This window comes from Daucus carota, chromosome 2 (genome assembly GCF_001625215.2).
Source record: "Daucus carota subsp. sativus chromosome 2, DH1 v3.0, whole genome shotgun sequence".
In the NCBI taxonomy this organism is placed as follows: Eukaryota; Viridiplantae; Streptophyta; class Magnoliopsida; order Apiales; family Apiaceae; genus Daucus; species Daucus carota.
Genome location: NC_030382.2, coordinates 477,270 through 498,469, shown reverse-complemented (window position 1 = coordinate 498,469; position 21,200 = coordinate 477,270). Strand labels below are relative to the sequence as shown.

The window sequence follows — 21,200 nt, the reverse complement described above, 5'->3', positions numbered from 1 at the left end:
GAAGTTGATCTTTAGATTTGTTAAGGAATCTGTAATATATGTTCAGTAAGAACATCCTTATGTAATCTAATGTACTTGTTTGAATTCTGGTGAATGTTTAATGAAATACCAGAAACTTTTTGCTATTTACAATTCATGTTTAATCCTTTGTCTTATCAGTTAGTTGAGTTATCCTCTCGATAATTTGCATGTTATGTTAACAAACAAATAGGGGGAGATTGAAAGGCAAATGTTAAGCCTATTTGTATTTAAGAGTATCAACTCAACTCTGATAAGAAAGAAAGTAAATTAGCAAGCACTATTGAAGGAATCCGTACGAAGAACGTCAAGTGATTTATTAAAATCATATGTCTGAAGAATTTCAGGATGCTGCTGCACACCACTGATAGAAGTTCATTAATATGTTCAAGCCTCAGTGTACAAATAATATTTTGTAGCACGTCCAGAAGTCCAGAAGGTATAAAGTTTTAATACTTCATTTATTCAGAAGATTCCAAACTATTTCTACTTATGAAGAAGAACTACGAAGACAAAGACTCGACGAACAAACCACTTCTCAAATGTTTAATTGATAAGGAATATTTGATTCAGCTAGATACAGATGAACCAGACAGTACATTTGTGTGTCAGCTACTCAAATTAAATATTCTGCATCAACAATAGGTGGTCGTTCAATCAAGACAAGAATCAGATCTTTTAAAGGATGTCAGAGGACCTGCTGCTGAAGGCTGTGCTCAATATAATTGTTCTTTTAATTTATTCACATCTCAAATTAATTATATAAGTTATGTAATTTATTTATTAAATTGATTCACACTTGAATTAATTTAATTTATGAATTTATATGATTAATATAATTAAGTGAATAATTATTGAATTAATTATATTAAAGAAAATCTATTTAAAACTGATTTTGGGCACGGTATGACAATCATATAGATTGTCATACCGCACCTGGTTTGTCATACCGTGTCTGTGGCATGACATATGTTCATTTTGTCATACCGAATGTGAATTGGCATGACAATACCATGCATTGTCATACCGAATTCAATCAGTATGACATTGCTATGGTTTGTCATACCGAATTCATGTTGTATGACATTACTAGACATTGTCATACCGATCCATGACTTAACCTCCAAGTCATATGTCATGCTATGCTTTGTCATACCGAAAATTGCAGCATGACAATGTCCTGTTATGTCATACCGATTTCTATTTCAGCATGACATGAGCTCACATTGTCATACTGATTTCAATTGTAGCATGACATTAGCTCACATTGTCATACTGATCTTTGTAGCATGGTCATACCAGCTTTGTCATACAAGTTCAAGGGGTTTGCCTATAAATATGGCCTCCCCTCTTCATTTGAAATGTTGTTCAAAGCTTTGTAAACTTTCAAGTTGTTTGTAACTTGCTATTCGTTATATCCACAGTTTTCTGTGCTTTGATCACTCGGTTGTTTTATTCACTAAACTAGAATACATCCTGTCGAATTTATTCTACGAAATTTAGTGAACATTAAAACGAACCATATTAATTATATAACGACTTAAAAATTGTTATATTAATTAATTTAAATCTGATTAACAAGTTAAACTCCGATCAGATTATTCCGCCGCGATTATTTTGTTACGATTGTATTCAACCCCCCCCTTCTACAATCGTATCTGGACCTAACAGATCTCTTTTAAAGTAAGAGAGCAATGTAAATATGAATTACTAACCTGCATCGAAGCTCTTCCACCTCTCCAGTCCTTGGCAGATGGTCTGATGTCAACATTTTTTTGTGTGACTGAAATAATAGGATACCATTATTTAATCACAACAACAGCACAAGAATCATTAATTTTGAGAATTTGAAATAAGATGAAGAGAAATATTACTACAACTATAGTATATTGAGATCCATAATAAAGATTTTGAGGAGTTTCTAAAGTTCCGCACTGCCTCTTCTGTTAATAACAATATATGATTTTCATCATATCCAGTCCATATATATATTGGTCAATTTATGGATCTATATACAACAAAGATGTTCATCTCTGGTGGCAGCAGCAAGATTAACTAAGTTGAGTTGCACTAGCCCTGCACAAGAGAGACAACCAAAACCAGAATGAACACGATCCAGAACTGAACTTAGTAGGAAATTGAATACTCTGAAATCAAGAACAATTTGAATTATAAAGAAATCAAGAAATAATAATCATTAACTACTATGAAATATATAGCTTTGGTATTTCTGAGTTCTAGAATAATCTGAATCATTGTTTATTTCTTAAAGAATTGTTTTGTAGAATAATTTGTTAATTTGCAAAGATACTACTGCAGTATTGACCAAAGATGGAAAATATAGCCCTGAGATTATAAATTATATATACTTTGCTGAGCTCTAAACAAATATTACCTTTCATTCTTGACAAAACCAAAACGTGCACCAAAATAAAATGCAACCAAAAGCAACCATGTATCACTGTGAACTGCAACAAGTGATAACCAGTCCTCTGCAATTACACATAATATAAAGCAGAGGAAAAAATAGTATGCCTATTATCAAATCAACCCGAAGATATGCCTATTAAAAAAAAGAAAAGGAAGACAAGGCTCAAGTCTTACCTGTTCTTGTTATTCTTTGCGATGTCAAATTGATCAAATAACAAGTTTCTCAAATATGTCCGCAATTGCCATGTCAAGCACTGAAACTAAAAGAAGATTTTCTCTGCAGCTCCTTCCTTCAATAAATAATAGAACTGATACTAATTTTTACTAGCAACACCAATTATTCAGGTCACTTCTGAATACAACTTTTATATAAGATGCATACAACTTACAGTACTTATGGCAATACCAATGGTCTTCCACAAACATTCCCCTTGTCTCTAAAAGAACTTTCCCAGCCATATACAACAAAAAGATTCTACTCCCGAATAAAAGAAACATCACACAAGACATAGGTGTAAAACATATATCTACTGTAAAACGCACATATACAACAAATAAATTATACCCCAAATACAAGATATTCAAGTCAACCACCTAATTAAAGAACACAGATTATATTCCCAAATAAAATCTATCAAATTAAAATTAGGATTTTAGTCCCCAAATTTCAAACAAATCATTTTCAAACAAACATTAAACTTACCAAATGCATATGAAAACCCCCAAATAAAAAACCCCCAAACTGAAACCCCAAATTGAAATCTATAAAAAGCTATTTCATATAAAATTCGTAGAGAGAGAGAGACTAAGAATCTTACCTAACTGAGATTTCGACCTTTGTACACCGAGAGAGCAGCTTTGGAGCTTCTGTAGAGTGATGGAGCTTCGGGCTTTGACCTCGATAAGGTTTATTGAAGAAAGAAGGAGCTTCGTAGAGATGAAAGTGAGCTTCATAAAGATTGAGAGATACGGAAAGATTGCGAGCTGCGGAGAGACGGCATAGTGTAGAGAGAAATTAGGGTTCTTGCAGTTTGAGAGAGTCGAGACAACATGTGAGTTTGAGAAAGTCGAGATGAGAGACTGAGATTGAGTGTGTTTATTTTGTTTATTATATTCTTTTGTTTTTATTGTTTTTGATAAGATTTGGGGGTAGGAAATAATTCCAAGGGCGGGAGAATATTTGGTAACTAGTGGGAAACAATTGATGATCAGGGATAAAAAGTGTGCGGTGCGCGTATTTTTTTCTAAAATGTAGTTAAGACATCGTCTGATTTGGCAAAGTGATGTATGAACACCACAGAGACATCGTAATTATAAAAGACGATGTAGTAAAGCTTTTTTACATCGGCCGCATCAGGGAACGATGTTAAAAGGGTGATGTCTATTCCAGTTTTTCTAGTAGTGTGGTGAAAATATCTGCTAGTTGCTTTTCACTAGGGACAAAATGAAGTTCAATTGTTCCATTCATCACATGTTCCCTAATTAAGTGATACCTTATGTCAATGTGCTTTGTTCTTGAGTGCTGCACTGGATTCTCAGTTATAGCAATAGCACTTGTGTTGTCACAGAAAATAGGAATTTTGGAGATTCTCAATCCATAATCAACTAATTGATTTTTCATCCATAAAATCTGTGCACAACAGCTTCCAGCAGCAATATATTCAGCTTCTGCAGTTGATGAAGAAACTGAGTTCTGCTTTTTGCTGAACCAAGATACCAGCTTGTTTCCTAGAAATTGAGAAGTACCAGTAGTGCTTTTTCTGTCAATTCTACACCCTGCATAATTAGCATCTGAAAAACCAATTAAATCAAAACTAGAATCTCTAGGATACCAAATGTCAAGATTTGGTGTACCCTTGAGATATCTGAAAATCCTTTTAATTGCTATTAAATGAGATTCCCTAGGATCAGCTTGGAATCTAGCACAAAGACAGGTGGCAAACATTATATCAGGTCTACTGGCTGTTAAATATAAAAGTGAGCCAACCATGTCTCTATAACTTGAAATGTCCACTTTCTTTTCCTTAGTATTCAATTCAAGTTTAGTGGCAGTGGCCATGGGAGTTTTAGCAGTTGAGCAATTTATAAGATCAAACTTTTTCAATAAGTCATAGACATATTTAGTCTGACTTATAAATATGCCATCACTTACTTGTTTGACTTGCAAACCAAGAAAGTAGGTCAATTCTCCCATCATGCTCATTTCATATTTACTTTGCATTAGCATGGCAAACTTTTTACAAAGTTTCTCATCTGTAGACCCAAATATTATGTCATCCACATAAATTTGAACAAGTATACTAGAGCCATTAACATTTCTGTAAAATAATGTTTCATCAACAGTACCTCTTGTGAAGTGATTCTCAAGAAGAAACTGTGATAAGGTGTCATACCAGGCTCTAGGTGCTTGCTTCAATCCATAGAGAGCTTTCAAGAGAAGATATACAAATTCTGGAAAATTTGGATCTTCAAAACCAGGTGGCTGACTCACATAGACTTCTTCTTCAAGCTCACCATTCAGAAAGACACTCTTGACATCCATTTGATAGACTTTGAAATTGGCATGAGCAGCATAAGCAAGAAAGATTCTGATGGCTTCAAGTCTGGCTACAGGAGCAAATGTCTCATCATAATCTATTCCTTCTTCTTGAAAGTAGCCCTTAGCTACCAGTCTTGCTTTGTTCCTTGTCACCACACCATTTTCATCCATCTTATTTCTGAATACCCATCTTGTACCAACAATTGCTCTATCTTTTGGTTTGGGTACCAGCTTCCACACTTTGTTTCTTTCAAACTGATTTAGCTCTTCTTGCATAGCTAGAATCCAGTCAGGGTCAAGAAGAGCTTCTTCAACCTTTTTAGGTTCTTCCTGTGATAGAAAGCTGCTGTATAGACATTCATCCATAGTAGCTCTCCTTATTTTGACACCAGCAGCAGCATCTCCAATAATAAGCTCAAAGGGATGATCCCTTGTCCATTTTCTTTGTGGAGAAAGATTTGATCTGGATGAACTGGCTTCATTTGTAAAGTCAGTTTTATTTTGAGAAGCTCCCCCTAAGTGTATGGACCTTGAACTACTAGCCATTGGTGAACTAGTATTGGATAAATCATTAGCCATTGATGTAGATTGAGTTACATCAACTGCTGTTCTGGTATTGGGTAAATTATTACCAATTGATGGAGGAATCGCACCAGAATTTATATTTACAACACAGTCATCATCATCACTTTCAAGTTCATTTATTCCTTCATATTCATTTTCAAATTGAAGGACATCATGAAATCCTTCATCATCTAAGCCTTGAATTTTCTTGTCATCAAACATTACATGGACAGATTCCATAACAATGTTTAATCTTAGATTATAAACTCTATAGGCTTTTCCAACAGCATATCCAACAAATATTCCTTCATCTGCCTTTGCTTCAAATTTACCAAGATTTTCACCTTGATTTCTTAATACAAAACACTTGCATCCAAAGACATGCAGAAAGTTCAATGTTGGCTTCTTTCCTTTAAACAATTGATAGGGGGTCATTCCTTGTGCTTGGTTTATCAAAGAGATATTTTGAGTGTAACATGCTGTGTTAACAGCTTCAGCCCAAAAGTAAGTTGGTAATTTTGATTCTTCAAGCATTGTTCTAGCAGCTTCAATAAGAATTTTGTTCTTCCTTTCAACTACACCATTTTGTTGAGGAGTTCTTGCAGCAGAGAACTCATGGTGAATGCCTTTATCTTAACAGAAACTCTTCATAACAGAGTTTTTGAACTCAGTCCCATTATCACTTCTGATTTTTTGAGACTTTTCTTCCTGGATCAATGTTGTCAACTATCTTAATATGATTGATGATGATTTAACTTGCTTCATCCTTGGAATGAACAAAATAGGTCCAAGTAAATCTTGTAAAATCATCCACAATCACAAGACAGTATTTCTTCTTTGAAATTGACATGATGTTGACTGGTCCAAACAAGTCCATATGTAGAGGTCTATCAATTGATGATTTCAGTTTGCTTTTGAGAGAGGACTTTCTTTGCTTTCCAATTTGGCAAGCATCACACAGACCATCCTTGGAAAATTCCAACTTTGGCAGTCATCTAACAAGATCTTTTCTCACAAGATCATTCATAGCCTTGAAGTTTAAATGAGACAATTTCTTATGCCACAGCCAACTATCATCCAAGCTTGCTTTGTTGAATAAGCAAGTGAGAGAATCTGCACTTGTAGACTTGAAATCAGCTATGTAGACATTGCCTTTCCTATTTCCAGTTAAAACCACTTTGTTATCTTCCTTATCAGAGATAACACAGGCTTCTGTTGAGAACCAGACTTGATGTCCTCTGTCACACAGTTGACTGATGCTCATGTGCCTTGAGCACCCACTATCAAGATACCAAAGATTCTTTCTTCCTCCCTGCACAGATTCAATACACTTTAAGTTGATTTTGGTACCTAAGCAGTCTTGGGTCCAGTTTTGTTAGACATAATCTTTGATTTAGAAGAATTAATTTCTTTGGATTTAGAAGGCTTGGAAACAACTTCATCCTCAGAATTAATCTTCTTAACCTTAGGCATCACAGCAGAATTAGAGGAACCAACATCAAGAGTTCACAGAGAATTGATTTAAATTAGCATGATTCATGTTGACATGAGGATTGGGCACAACAGACATGTTAAATGCACCAAAGAATGGATTAGGCATGAAAGGCATATTAGCATATTGAATGGGAGCATGTGGAAACATAGACATATAAGGCATGTGAGAATTCATCATAGGATTAGGCATGCAATAATCAGGTAGAGCATTTTTTCAGTTAATAGCAAGATGATTAACACTACCACATTTAGAACATGTTTTTCTGACAGCATTCTTGTCAGGTGTGTAATCATTCTTTTTGTTGATTCCAACTTTGCCATTCCTAGAACTCTTCTTCTTTCCTTTTCCAGCTTCCATTCTTTCTTCACTATGACCAATCCCTTCTTTTTCAATCTTCTTGGAACTCCCAGATTCCTTCACAAAGTTCTTATTGATGGGCCCATATTTCTTATCCAACTTCTTGAGTTTGTTTTCATCAACTGTTGTTTGATTCTTTGATGGATAGCTTTCATCCGTTGGTTGAGTATCTATCAATGGATGATCACTATCCACTAAGAGATCAGATTCATCTAACAGTTTTTTGTTCTTTTTCCAGGAATTTTTACAAGATTCCTCAAGAACTTGTGTGGAGCACATGTTCTCAAGAACATTCCTAGAATCCTTCCATTTAACAATTATCTCTTGTTCCCTTTCCAATTGCTTTTTGAGAATTTCTTCTCTTTTCAGAACAGCCAACAACTCATCTTTGGCAAGCTCAGAAGACTTTTTGATTTTATCCATTTGGATTAGATCAGTTTCAAGCTTTCCATTTCTTTCAGTAAGCAAATCATTAGTCCCTTTGATTCTAACATTTTCTTTTGTTAGAGATTTAAGAGAGACTCTAAGATTATAGATTTCATTAGACATGTCATCAATGATTTGATTGCATTAAGATTTAGAGAGATCAGATGTGTTGGTGGTCTTTACCTGTCCATTACTGGTGGTGGAAGAATCAGCTCCATCTCCTATTGCCATCAAGGCAAGGTTGACATGTTCCTCATTGTCAGAATCTCCTTCATCAGCAGCCCAGTCACCATCCTCAGTTATGAGTGCCTTTTCCTTGCTTTGCTTGAGTAGATCAAAATACTTTCTTCTGTAATCCACATTTTCTGAGGAGGATCCTTTCTTTTCAACAGAAGGTCTTCTGCACTAATTAGAAAAGTGTCCAGGCAGACCATAGTTAAAGCACTTGAATTTTGATCTATCAACCATACCAGATGGTTTGGATTGATTTCCTCTGTTAAAAGGTCTAGAGCTGACAGCATTTCTTTTGAATTTGAGCTTAGAGAATTTTCTGGAAAGAAATGCTAGATGTTCATCAAGATCATCTAGCTCATCTTGAGCTGAAGGTTCTTCATCTTCCTCAATAGTTTTTCCTTTCTTCTTTCCATCATCCTTCTTTCCTTCACAAGCAGAGCTGCTTGAGGGCTTTCCAGCAATTACAGACTTTAATGCCTTCTCCTCTTCCTCTTCCTTTTCTGCTACAAGAGCCACAGCTTTCTCTCTCTTGGAGTTCTTTTCTAGTTCTTCATCTTGCTGTATTTCAAGCTCATAAGTTTTAAGAATACCATATAGTTTGTCAAGAGAGTATTCGTTAAAATTCTGAGCCTGTCTTACAGGAACAGTCATAGATTTCCAATCTCTAGGAAATTCTCTCAAGAATTTGAAATTAGAATCCTTGACCATGTAGATTCTACCATACAGCTTTAATCCATTTAACAGTTTTTGAAATTTGTTAAACAGATCATTTAGAGATTCTCCAGATTTAGAGTGAAGGCTCTCATATTGTTGAACAAACAGCTGCATTTTGTTTTCCCTAACTTGATCAGTGCCTTCACATAAGGTTTGAATAGCGTCCGATACTTCTTTTGCAGTAGGACAATTGATAACACTATCAAACATGTCATCATCAATACCATTGAAAAGGATGTTCATGGCCTTGTTATCCTTGTGCACTTCCTTCTCATCTTCTTCAGTAAACTCGGAAGGATTTTTGGGCACTTCAACATCTTCTGCTTCACTTCCATCAAGTCTCAGGGCAGTGTTAATTTTAACTGGAACATGTGGTCCTTTCTCAATGCAGTTGATGTAGCTAGGATCCAGGGAGAGAAGATGCATCCTCATTTTTACTTTCCAATGAAAGTAGTGTTCTTTAACCAGCATTGGAATCTTGACTCCTTCATCTCTTCTTCCCATTCTTGATTGTCTTTAGGATCTGAAAACTTCTTGTATGTTAGAAGCCCAGCTCTGATACCAATTGTTATTTAGACAATGCAAACAATAAGTTAGATTGTAGGGGGGTGGAATACAATCTACAAAAATTTGAATAACTTTTGCACAACAGATTATATTCAAACTACAAGAGAATATAAAAGCTAAATCAGAAATTTAAAGAACAAGGATCTTGAAAATTTTAGGTGGATTGTTTGATCCACCTGGGAGATTTTTATATCAAGAACCTTCCAAGTAAAAATACTTGGCTGCTTACAAAAGAATGAAGAGCAGAAGCTTACAATTTCTTGCTAACTTTCTCTAGTGCTTTGCTCTTCAGTTCTTGGTGTTTGGATACTTTGAAATGTAAATTACAAAGTGAATATATACTACTACAAACAAAACTAGTCTGTAAAGTATTTTCCTACTCACTTTCTAGCTAGAACAAATATAGAATTTCTTGGACTTGATACTGCATTTGGCAGCTTGAAATTCTTGTTGCTTTGCCAGAAATGGTAGGCTTCGAGTTTCTCAATATTTGACTAAACTCCTTTTGGTTTAGCTTCCAAAGCTGGTGCAGCATCTGTCACATCAAACCATGTGAACTTTGTCTTTTACCTGACTTGTAGCTGTTAATTGCTGATAATCAATTGCTAATATTATCAATTGATAATACACTGAAATAGCAATTGATAGTCTTCTTTGAGTTATGGGATAATGATGATGTTGATATAGTGGTTGATAATCTTTCTTCCAAATAGCCATTGATACTTTAAAATTACCGATCGATCTTCACTTCACTTGGATAGATTACATGACTTCTCATATTTACAATTATGTCACCCTATCTAAACATCCATTGAAAGATCAACTGCTAATCTAAAAGTACACATTATTTTTACATCAACTGCTAAGATACTCCAGCTTTGTTACAGTACCTCATCATCCGTTGATGGATCAATCTGATCAATTGATACTGCCTTAGCATGCCATCAATTGATCAGCTACATGTAATTTTATTCTAAGTAAGAATAAAATACTTTGTATCATCAAGCATCACATATTCCTAACAAATATATTCGACCGGAAATTATTTTCGACTAGATTAAATTCGACCGGTAGTTTCCCGGTCGAAAATGACTATTTTCGACCGTATACGGTCGAAATAAGGCATTTTCGACTAGAATTGGACGGTCAAAAATGACTGCTTTTCTTGTAGTGTAGGAATAACTTCACCAAAACTTCTGTCATTTGCTTGTTTAGTGTAAGTTTAAAGGTTGGGCTACATTTTGATGCTTAAGTGAGAATTTTTAAGGCTATTTTTTGTGGTTAAGTCAATTTTCTTATTTTTGAGTTTCTAGGAGTTCCATATGTCCGATTATAATGAATTTTGGACAACATATTTCTTACTCCTCTAGCATCTAAATGTTTAAAGGTGGAGATAGAATTTGTAAGTCTAGATTGTCTAATTATAGAGGTTATGGCATAGATATTTGTATCACAGTGAGGGTTAAACTTTACGTGGTGAAATGATGTGTCTTTTTTGCCCAAAATACATTTTTGGTTGATTCTTAAATTAAAGTCAAGGTTACCAAGATAAGTCAGCATTAATTCTAGATATCATGGTTGTCATCCCACCGAAAAATGACTGAATGATGAAGAAGGTGGCTATAAAGCAATCGCCGTCTTTATATATATAATGTGTATCTCAATAGTATCCCTATCATTATCATTAGTGACTCTCTCTTTAAAAAGTGTTGTAACACACGAACTTTTGTTTGTATATATATTGAAGGTATTTTTGGATATAGTTGTGGATAATTAACATGGTTTGTAGCCCATGAACTATTACATAAAATAAGTTAGTTCATTACCATAAGTTTGTGTATTTTGTATGAACTAGTGCGATTTTTTGTAATTATGAAACAGAATTTACTTATGTATATCACAATAGATGTTTTATTTTATATATGTATAGATTGAGCTCTGCATTGACACTCTTCATTAAGACAATAAAACATGTTATTATTATTTTATTTCATTTATATATATTCATATTATTGAATAATATTCATATATGGTTTTTTATGTTATTCAATCAGATTTATCTCCCTTATCTCCTTCATCCTCTATGAATAACTTTGCAATACTTCTTTGGTTTGCTTGCTTACTATGAGTTTAAAGGTTGACTAAAATTGATACTGAAGTGAAAATTTTAAAAAAAAGATCGAGTCTAATCTTATTTAATATATAATATTAAATAGACAAATATTTGTATTTCACCGTAACATCACATAATGAAAGGTTTAGAGTGTTTTTTTTATTTAGATCGACTTTTGTAAAATATATAGTATCATCATAAAGCTAATATCGTGATGATTATATTTTAAATACTTTCCATCATAACCAGATAATATAAATATTCAAAAAAACCAAAATGTTATATCTAATATAAATCACTTAATAAATCTCAAAAGCTGTGAGTATGATACATGAAATGGTATAGAGTAAGCCTATGCATAATTTTAAGAGATTGGGTTGTGCTTGGGCAACCCATTAAGGCCTGTTTTTGTTTTGGACCATAACATTAATATCTTATATATAATTTTGGGCTACCCACTAAGCCTCCATAACCCTAGTTTCTTATATAAATCCCTAGTTGTTTGAGTTAGCCGCAGAGTTAGCGGCACACCCACCCCTGTATTTTATAAGTCTAATTCTCTCATCCTATATTCATTAGAGTGTATAATATCATCGGTATATTTTTTCATCGCCACTTTGATTACAAATTACAATTTTAGTCATAAATTTTTTAATAAGATGTTCTCTAGTGATATGATTTCTCATCAGTTGTGAGTATTTCACTTGTTCATTAGATGATATTTCATGTACATGGTACAGATCTCATATATTTGTTAATATAATCTCTATAGACATAATTCAATCTCATCTTTCTACTATTGGGGATATAAATTAATATATTTGCAGTTCATTTTCCTAAATTTTTTGTGGAATTGAATACCATTTTAACAATTCTTATTATGATGTTAATAAGTAAGATTTTGCTTTCAGGTTTTGGTTATACAAGTATGCATCTTGGTGCCCATGAGTTGTTTATGGATCTAAATTTCAAGCAATGAAGAAGAAGATGCTCCAAGTTTACATCATCTGTAAGTGAATATTTCACATCTTTAAGAATATTTAATGCTTTTTTTTCAGTGCATGTTATTTAATTATTTTAATATGATTTATTTATTTAAAAGTAATACAAATAGTAATTTAAAATCAAAAATATATTTTTGTTAATTAAGATTCTCCAAAATATAGTTGGTACAAGTTAGTATCTTTTTAAGAAACCTGAGTGTTAGTTATTGATTTGTTGGTTTTCTTTACTACAATAGATGAATAAAAAAAATTTGAAGTTTGTAATTGTGTTTTGGAATTAAATAACGTTGTAATAATCATTGAAGTTTGCAATATTTCTATGAAATTAAGTTTTTTATATATATAATTTTCTCTAACAATATATATCATTGATTTTCTTTTAAGAAATCAAACAAATTTCCCCCCATTTTATGCTTTGTTAATTATGCCATCAATATTTATTACTAACTATATTGATAAATGCATTCTCGAAATAGAAACCTATTATAGCAAAATGATCATATAGGCATGTTCTAAAAATTAATTATATTTAACTTTTCTACTTTATTTAAATAAAATTCATTAACATAAAATCAATACCCAGATATAATCTAAAACATTTCCTCATAATTTATAGACTTATAGATGACTTAGCATCCATTATTACGAACAATTTAACCTCAATGAGAAAATAATTTTATAATATGATAGATGGCATAATCAATCCCCATTTATTATAGCAACTAAACACATCTCCAGGATCTAAATGTTATATTTAATACCATGACCTTATTAATGCATATATTGACCACCAAACACAATGATGAGAAGATTTAAAATGTCATGACTTTGCTTAATATGTTTGATTTCTTAAAAAAACTAATGATATATATTGTTGTGACAATGATAATATTGCATGTATTGCTGAGTGAAACAAAAAGAAGAGAAAAAAGGCTGTAGGTTCTTGTTATTGCATGTACGAAACAAATGATTGTATCTTTATTCTAGTGAAATAGAAAGCTTGTTTTTTTTTATTTATAAATCTTTATAGAATCAAGTGATTTTAAACTTCTATATTTGAGTAAAAGCCGACCACCTTTTCAACAAAAAGAACTTATAATGCTCCCCCGTCAAATCATCAATTGCTTTTATAACTTGGTGTAAATCAGACTCCATTAGTTTAAAAACTACATAAATATCTTTAAATTGTCTTTTAGAAGGGGGCAATAAGATGTGTTTGATTTCCACTATGTTCTGATGATGTAGGATTCGACTTATTAATACCATATATGTTTGATCCAACATTTGATTTCCACTATGTTCTGATGATGTAGGATTCGACTTATTACTACAATATATGTTTGATCCAACATATTGGAAATCTAATAAAGCAAAAGTTGGATCAAACATATATGGTAGTAATAAGTCGATTCCTACATCATCAGAACATAGTGGAAATCAAACACATCTTATTGCCCCCTTCTAAAAGAGAATTTAAAGACATATATGTAGTTTTCGAACTAATGGAGTCTGATTTACACCAAGTTATAAAGGCAAATGATGATTTGATCCAGAAGCATTATAAGTTCTTCCTATTAGTGATCAAAAATAATTGATTTTCTACTATATAGAGCTCTTCTCATCTTGTATTTTTTATTGTCACATTATCTTGACAGATTACAATGCTTTATATATAGCTTTACAGAATTTTCTAGAAATTATTTGATAGAAGATTCAACGAACCTTTAGATAATTCTAAATGCTAAGATTACAAGATTCATGAACTTAAATTTATTATAATCTTAATACATATACATGAATGTAAAAATGCATTAGTTTTCACAGTTGGAAATTGGTGGTCAGCTTTTACTCAAATATAGAAGCTCAAAAACACTTGATGAATGGTTTTGATACACTGAATAAAGATTTATAAATAAAAAAAAGCTTTCTATTTCATTAAAATAAAGATAGAGTCATTTGTTTGGTATTGCTTTTATGTCCTTGAATTTTCTTTTAAATAAAGTAGAAAAGTTGAATTTAATTTTTAGACATGCCTACATGGTCATTAAGATTTTATATTGAGAGTGCATTTACCAGTATAGTTAGAAATAACTATTATATTTTAGAAGTATGTTTCAGTATATAGTGAAATCAATAATGTGTAGGTTGTTGTGGGCGGATTGTGTTTATCTTTGCATAAGGTGGATTTTCTTTGGTCATCTATATTATTTTATTGACATTGAAAATTGATAGTTTACCTTCAAATAATTATTTGGCTTTTTAGGACATAAGCTGAACATCCTCATTTCCTTCCAAATTATCCTGAGACAGTGTACGTATAGGTGAACAATGGTCATGCTAATTGTAATGTGATCATACCATGAGTTACACATGTTGTACATACTTCTCAAAAGAGATTGTATATGATTATAGAAATAAATTTATGTCTAATCTACATATGCATATGAAAGTCTTCATGATTTTCTTTCAAATCTACATACAAATGGAAATACCGGGTGTCGACTTAATTAGGCATCTATACATCTTTCCATCATATATAGGTGGTGTTTGTTTACCGCTTTATAAGTTAGAAGCACATATTCGTACAGTTTGTAAGAAGTTATTTATGCATATTTTATCATTTTCTTCTTTTTAGCCTTCCTCCATTCCTTTTTCTCTCATTCATACCATAAAGACCATAGCCCAAGTGCAAGGAAGGTTTTCAGAACATACTCATCTCATATAATTTTTGAGTGTAGCACCAGTGTATCCAAAAAGCATGATGATAGTTTCTTCGTTACAGAAAAAACTCCTATATGAATATTTTTCATCAATATTGACACAAGGAATTCAAATAAAATGATAATTACTTGTTATATTGGGTTGACAAACGGTGTCAATTAGATAACTCAGGATTAAAATCCATAATATAAGAAAAACATCATATTGTGCAAAAAAAAAATTGTATTTTCACATTATAGTTAATTATTAAACTGAAACTTTTGGGCTCCCGCACTTAATATTAAGCTAATATTATAGACTTTTTAATAGTTGTTTTAAAGTAATGATTTTTTAATCCTGTAATGTTTACATAATTTCTGTACCTATCATTCCCAATACATATATGGGATGGAGTATTTTATGTTGAATACAGAAAACCACAAGCTTTTGATATTGAATTTGTCCGACTAGTAGTTAAACTCTCCATTGCATTATTCTTCTTGTTTATATAATTATTGGTATTAAAGTAGTTCCGATATTTATATAAGTACATGGAAGGAGTACTCCATACATGTAGGTACATAGTAATGAACAACATTATAATACATACTCCCCCCGTCCCTTTGAGAAGTATACATATGGATTTGGCACAGAGACTAAGAAAAGTGTATAAAGTAAATATAAAGTAATGAGAAAAGAAAGAATAGTGGGTAAACTAGTGGGTCCCATCAATATATAATTGATAGATTTGAAAAAGTAGTTGAAAGTAGTGGGTGGGTGCGTTTTTTATATTATAAAAGTTTACTATTTTCAGAAAGTTTTGAAATGTATAGAATTGGGTGGGACATCCAAAAGTGGAAAGTGTATAGAATTAAATGGGAGGGAGGGAGTAGTAGTTTTATGGCAAAAATCACCTTTATCACCAACAACTATATCAAAAAACACCTCCAATATAAAATACTCAAAGAAATTGTGTGTTACCATACTATTTATACTCAAAGAAATTTGTGTGGAGAAGCCCTAGCGCTTCAGTTGTTAGAAAGAATGCTTGCATTTGAACTAAAACATAGGTAATAAATAAAACTTATTGTTGGAATCTGTCAATTTACCAATGTTTTGTTGATGCATGTAGTGTTTTGATCTGTGTAGGCTCTTTCAGATCCATATTTCAATAACTTAGCTAATGAAGAGAGAGAACCTTCTGCACAGCCAGTTTGAAAGTTGGAATTTGAATTTGAAAGGAGGAAGATAACAAAGATTAGACTCAGAATTTGGACGGAGAGGCACCAATGTTGATAATTATATTTGCAGATGGTCAACATGTTAATTATATATATCTTTTCTTTTGATCATTCATTGATCAAAGGCTACCTTTAAGATATATATCTTTGATCACATAGCACAAGCCTTCTGGCTTCTTGTGTTAGATATATATGTTTGGCTAGTTAGTTTTGATGAAAATTCCAACATATATCTGTGTATGCTCTTAAAAGTGAAGTACTTCTAACTTCACCTCTTTCCATATTTACCTCAAATTTTGTTCACCATTTTTGGATTTGTGTCGGAAAACATTGGCTATACGTCCTAGTAGGAAAGTATAAGAGCAAGGCCAGGTCCAGCTTTTTTGGTCCGACCAATGTGCCAAATAAGAAAACTTTTCTAGTATCCTTATTATAGCTAGGGTTCAAGTGCTGCAAACTTTTCTAATGTATGCTGCTAAATTATTTGACCTAGATATCACCTTAATGAGGTCTCCTCCCAAGGTCACGATAATATGTGATGATATGAGGTACCATCAAGTAGCAAAAGTTTCAGAAATAAATTAAAAGTTTCAGAAATAAATTACTAGGAGATCTGTTCTTCGTACATTAAGGTTGAGAGGAGTTGTTATTCTTGTGTATTGTTTTAAAATAGCTTCGACTAAAATTTATTATGAAATTGTATTCTATTCTGACAAATACATTTTTTTCAATATTATAAATATTCATATCCAAATCTATAACCATACTTGCTCAGCTTTCGAGCTCATCTTAATTGCTAATTGTTTAATCATGTTACAGCTAAACACGGTACTCGAAGACGTCCTGTTATGAAGGATGGATCGAAAAGATGGGCTCACGCGAAGACATCATGTTCTGAGAAATGGAAAGAAAAGATGGGCTAAGTTTATAGTTCTTCTTAGAATTCTAAGGCTCGCCACAAAATTTTGTTGATTCTTAAATTAAAATCATGGTTACTAAGATATGTCATCCCCGCCAAATACTAGGCCAGCCTTTCAACCTCCCAACTCTCCACCTAATATATCATTTTCTAGATCTCAGATAACTAGCTACAATATGCTTCCAGTACCTGTTATGTATATCATAATAGATATTTTCTTTTACTTGTATAGATTGAATTTTGTAGCTATCTAATTGACACTCTTGGTTAAGACAGTAAAACATGTAATTATTATTTTAATTCTTTTATTTATATTCATATATATATATATATATGAGATTTATATGTTATTCAATCATATTATCTTATTATTTCCATCATTCTCTCAGAATGTTTTCACAAATACTTCTTTTATTTGCTTGCTTAATGTGGTTGGGCTACATTTTCATGTTGATGTGAAAAATTTAAAGGATTTTTTTGGGTTGAGTCAATGATAGAGTATATATTTATATATATTTTAGATGATAATTATTCTCATATTAGTTATATTTTGCATTTAATTGGACATATATTAATTATATTTTAATATCTTATTGTAGGGAACAAGGAATTCAAAATTGGGAAGGATTTGGACAAATTAGAAGGAAATTCGCAACTATTGGCATACCCGCATTCGGAGTATTGTTTGAGCCATATCTTGAGTTCTAGAAGTCGGATTTGGGCGAGTAAACAGCCCACGCGAAGATAATTTAATTTTCTATCATTCTAGATGAATCCAGATATCAAAAGCCCGCTGAAACAGCCCAGGAACAGGGGAGAAAGTCAACTGCGAATTTTGACCTTTTGGAAACCCATTAAGTTTCGGAATTGCCTTGTATATTCCTATTAGAATAAAAACACTTTTGTATTAGGTATTATTAGACAGAGAATTACATACGTACTATTGAGGAAAGACACGGAGAAGAAGAGAAAGGATCGACATTTTGTATCGTATTCTATTCTTTTTATAATTCTTACATGACTATGATTGGCTAAACCTCTATTGTTGGAGGGCTGTTTTGAAGCCCTAAACTTTATGACGATGATATTTTGATTTTCCGAGATATGTTCTTGATTGCGCTTATATATACATCAATGCTTATAGATATTCTTGAATTAACTGTGGTATGTGGACATCTGATTCAGTTATGTGATTGATATATCTGTAAAGTCAATTAATCTTTCTATGTGGTGCATGGGATTAATTGTATCAATGTGTAATTTGTTTTAACCTTTCTATGTGGTCCATGGGGTTATGCGGATAGCTGAGTTTGTTTCTATGTGGGCCATGGCAAGTTCTCTATAAGTGTCTTTTAGAACATATCATAAGAGTTTCAGAGTATGTCATGGGTTTAATGGTTCCAACATGCTTTCCAACATGCTTCTTTAATTGTTAAAAACACACTTGCTTTAGTTTAATAATTAGTTTAATTAATAGATAAAACAAAATCCAATTGTTATCTCTTTGCAAAATTTAAGTTAAGTGAGCCCTTGATTCCTGGAGAAGAACGATACTCTTACTTTAACTGCATTATATACGACATAAAAGGGTTTTAATTGATTCACATCAATTTTTGGCGCCGCGCCGCCGGGGATTGAATTTCACTTTACTTTTGTTTTGTGTTAAATTTTGTTGTCTTGGTTTAAACGGTTTTTGTTTTCAGGTACATGGTCAAAACCCGTACATCTGAAGAACCTCTTGAACCGTTTGAAGACAATCCTGAGAAGCTCTTTCGTAAGAAGAGTGAGACCAAAAAAGATCAATTAGACAAGAAAAGTGAAGGGAAGCTCATTGTAGTCGATATGGCTATAGTACCCACACTTCGTGATGATGTTGCTGTCTCGGTTGCTAATATTGGCCATTCATGTATGGTCTATCCCAATCCTGCTCTGGGAAAATGCAACAGTTTTGAAATCAAGCAGAATTTGGTAATGAGACTACTAGTCTTCCATGACCTTCCAACTGAGGAACCTAATCAACATCTCTCTAGGTTCGTGACTATTGTGGAAAGCATGGGACCTGACATGGCAGACCCTCAAATTCTGAAGATGAAGGCTTTTCCATTCTCTCTTGACGGATCAGCTCTTGACTGGCTAGAAGAATTGCCAGTTGGTTATATTACTTTTTGGGAGAAATCGGCCCAGGAATTCTTGCAAAAATTCTATCCGGCAACTCGAGTCATGAACATGAGAAGCCAAATAGCTGGAATTCATCAAAATGCCACTGAAACTTATGCTGAATATTATGCAAGATTCCAAAAGCTGCAAAAGAGATGCCCACAACATGGATTTTCTAAGGGAAGTCTTCTTCATTTTTTCTATCAAGGTCTTCATGAAGGTGAAAAGAAACTCTTGAATTCAGCTGCTGGTGGTGCTTATGTAGATTTATCTCATGATGCTGCGGAGAAACTAATTGCTAAGGGAGCTGCTAATGAACTTCAATATGGTAGTCGTGCAAGTTCTGGCACAACTCAGGGAGCTCAATCTGATCAAAGGCTCTCAAATATTGAGCAAAGTATCAAAAAACTGAATGCATTATTATTGAGCGCTAAAACACCGAAAGCTCAAGTCTGTGGTATTTGCTCAACTCAGGGACATTTTACTGATGCATGTCCTACATTGGTTGAACCTACTTTAGAAGATGTTAATGCTATTGGCTTTGGAAATCAAGGAGCAAATCAGTTTTTGAATACTTACAATTCAAGATGGAAGGATCATCCCAATTTGAGGTACAGGAACACTAAAAATGCGTTAAATGGGTTTCAGTTTCAAAACAATTCTGCACCATCTGGTTTTCTACAAAAGGGGCAAGTCTCTCAAAGCACGAACAATGATAATACTATTGAGAAATTATTGTTCAAGTTGGTTGATGGGCAACTTGGGGATGTGATAAAGAAAATTAATCAAGAACATAAGCGTGGACGGTTGCCTGGAACTACACAACCAAATCTGAAACTCGAGCATGCTAACATCATTACTACTAAGAGTGGCTGGAATGTCATTCCCACTCAAAAGGTATTGGAAAATCAGGTTGATAAGCATGGTATCGAAAAAGACCCGGCAACTGAAAGAACTTCACACAACAAATTGGTTGAAGGAAGTGAGAATTCTCAAGCCAAGGAGGATAGTCATGAGAATGAGGATGAAGCTGAAATTGTGCACAACAATCACTACGCCATATATGGCCTATCGCAATGGTGTGAACGCGAGTATTGCAAAATTATGTTGCATTAGAGGCTCTCATCCATACCTACCGCAACGATAACCATTCATGTCAATTATATGTTGCAATAGCAAAAATTATGTGTTGCATAGAGTATTAGTAAAATAATTATTTGTAATATGATAATAAAATTTACTTAAAATAAAATTAGTATACTTTTAAATGATTAGTTAATAAAATATAATATACTAAACATGAAAAGACTAAATTTGAAATAATATATTATTTTTTATATTACCTCTTTAAAATAATTAACTATAATAAATATAATAAAATTGAAACTAATTAATTATGTATAAAATAATAATGCTGCAATTGCATTTTATATTTTTTTAAAATAAAATATATTAAAAAATGACCTTCAAATCAATTAATTATTTTAATTTAATTATTTAAAATATACTAACAAATAAACTTTATTAAATTTTTTTAATATATATTTAGATATATTAAGATATTAATTAATATTTAAATATATATTAAAATATTAATTTATGAAAAGTAAAAAGAAAACAAAAATTTGAAAAATTCGACATTGAAGTGTGACAAACGAGCGGCTTTTCCTTTTACTAAATCCCGCCTAAAATTTTCACTCAACTCTCAAAACAACTCCGTCT

At 32.6% G+C, this 21,200-nt stretch overlaps 1 long non-coding RNA gene across 1 annotated transcript; it reads left to right on the top strand.

Annotated features, from left to right (window-relative positions):
• Nucleotides 1-12,344: 12,344 nt before the first annotated feature.
• LOC135150235 (uncharacterized) lies at nt 12,345-16,658 on the top strand. The gene is made up of 2 exons (XR_010288525.1): nt 12,345-12,466; nt 16,311-16,658. It is a non-coding gene; the product is annotated as an uncharacterized LOC135150235 (long non-coding RNA).
• The last annotated feature ends 4,542 nt before the right edge of the window (nt 16,659-21,200 follow it).